The following is a 2,770-nucleotide window of genomic DNA, read 5'->3' as shown; positions in this document are numbered from 1 at the left end:
CACACACACACACACACACACACACACACACACACACACACACACACGTACACCGGCGCATTGATGTTGAACTTCGAAAATATTATACTCATTCTATGAAGATAAATCTCTTGAATGTTCGTGTCGAAGAAAAGAGTTTAGATGAATAAGGAACAATCTAGCACAAGGCAGCGATAACAACAACAACAACAACAACAATAATAATAATATTAATAATAATAATAATTTCATTTATTTGCCGAAAGGGTGAAGAGGACGATACAGGAATAGACATAAAGTGTGGGCTTTATATATAATAATGAAATGATAAAAAATAAATAATCAATAAAATAAAAAGTATACACGGTACACACTGGAAAAGAAGGGACATACGCATAGCATGCAAAGGTAAAAAATGTAGTGGGAGGATGTGGCCTTTCTGATACAGGAACGCCTGTACAGATAGTCGAGGAACATCACTGTCCGAGATTTACCTGAAATCCTAGGAGTAAGTGCCCTCTCCAATTCCTTCTCCCCGACTCACAGGTCTACACTTAGAGAGGTACCATCCACTCTTGCCATTTTCACAACTTTCACCCACCCTTCAGTAAACTCATTCGAAGACAGCACTTTCCTCTCCACTCCAAAGAAGAAGGTATCTATCCTCATGCCTTTCAGTCTTTTTTACTCTAGGGACATGGCCCAAAATGTTTGATCAGGGCACCCCCGAAGCCAGCTGGGGTCTCAACCCTCTCTATGATACATCGCATAAGGTGGAAGTTGTCGTGGATAGACCTGCTCGGGATTGCGCACGTTTGCGCTTGTCCGACCAGGATACCGAGAACAAGCGCCAACCTTTTCGTTAACACTTTGGCTAAAATCTCAACTGAGTTATGGGCCGAAGATTCTCGAGTATGTCACCTTTGTCGGCGTCCTCCCTCAGCAGTGTTACACACCTCTTCTAACAGCACTAGGAATTCTCCCGTTCTGTTGCCAGTTACTGGAGACGTCTGCCAAGCGGTCGCCAAACAAATTTGGCATGAATACATATAATTCGTAGGGCAAAGAAACACACTCAGAAAAGGTCACAGAAGAAATGAGAAAGCAACCCTGCTCCGGGATATACCAATACACAGAGATATACCAATACACAGAGATATACCAATACACAGAGATAGAGAAATTAAGGCAAATATGCCGGATATAGTTGTCGGAGATCACCAAGAAAAATTGCTTTTTAATCAATACCAACATATGACAATGTTTCTATAAAAGAAACGGAGTAACTATCAAAAGGCAAGGATCTGGAGATAGAGATAACTCGAATGTAGAGTCTAAAAACAGAAACAATTCCTGTCATAGCAGGCGTATTAGGTATGGTAAAAAAATATTCAGACAAATAAATAACAAAAACACCAGGACTAACAAGTATATATAACTTACAAAAAAACAAAAAAAAAACACTACTAGGACCGCACACATCCTACGTAAAATACATTCAATACAGTAAAAATAAGAGCATCACAACAAATCCCAGCACATACCCAAGGCACACAGAGCTGCGCTCAATAGTGCAGTGAAAGCACGTGATAAAAGTAAGACTACTGAATAATAATAATAATCATTTAATAAAATCTTTTAATTATAATTGGAAATAGTAATAATGATAATAACAATAGTAGTGGTGGTGATGGTGATAATGATAAAAATAATAATAATAATATGCTGCAGCTGCTAATACTGCAACTACTATTGTTCTGATAGCACAGGTATCTGAGGCCCAACTACTACTACTACCAGCACCTCTACCCCTACTACTGTTGCTGTTGCTGCCACCACTGCTGCTACTACACATATATACAACAATAAAGGCAGTAATTGACAACGGCGATAGAAGACTGAAAAACAGCCTGTTCACTGAAGAAGATTACAAATGAGCAATGGACTCTCTGGAAAGTCGTTCTGCATGACAGCACATCGCTGAGGAAGGCCACAGTAAACCATTGGTTATTGTGTCACAATGAAACACTGGTAATTGCGCAACCTGATAACCGCTACCTCATATGACTGACAATAAAAAAATAAAAAAAAATATTGTGAATAACGGTGGTAATGAAATTGAAGCCATTGATGGTGACAGTGTTACACCCGGTAGGCTCAGAGATTCTGGTCCGGCTCCAGCCAGTCGATATCCAGAAAGGGACCACGACACACGGCATAGATGGAGCAAGCAAATTAATGCTGTGGTCATGGAGTGTTACAACTTGAGCAGCACGGTAGATCAAAATGGTGCTCAAATTAGGGGTTGCCGACAACGTATGTATGATCACTGGAGGGAAAAGGGATTGTTTCAACTCACGGAACAGAGACTATGGGATCAAACTAGGCTAGAGCAATAAGAAAATATCGTTGGTTCACAGAAGTAGAGCTTGAAGCTATCAAAAGACGGGTCTTGGAAAATAGCAGCAGAGAGAGGGTGAGAGAGGGTAAGAGAGGGTAAGAGAGAGGGAAGCGAGAGGGCGGAAAGAGAGGGGGAGAGATATGATGATGGTGGTGGTAGTGGGGATGGAGGTAGTGGTGGTGGAAATGGAGGAGGTGGTGGTAGTGGAGATGGAGGTGGTGGTGTTGGAAATGGAGGCGGTGGCTGTGGTGGTGGTGGTAGTAGTGGTGGTAAGTGAAAAGTGTATTTGTTTTTACTTGAACTAAGTCTTTTATATCAGCTATCACTTAACGCATGCGCATAAGTGTAATTCCGTAAAATATTGACGCACATTTGCGTGGTAGCTATATG

Source organism: Octopus bimaculoides, chromosome 4, assembly GCF_001194135.2.
Source record: "Octopus bimaculoides isolate UCB-OBI-ISO-001 chromosome 4, ASM119413v2, whole genome shotgun sequence".
Lineage (NCBI taxonomy): Eukaryota > Metazoa > Mollusca > Cephalopoda > Octopoda > Octopodidae > Octopus > Octopus bimaculoides.
The sequence above is the reverse complement of the archived record's forward strand: the minus strand, read 5'-3'. Positions refer to the sequence as shown.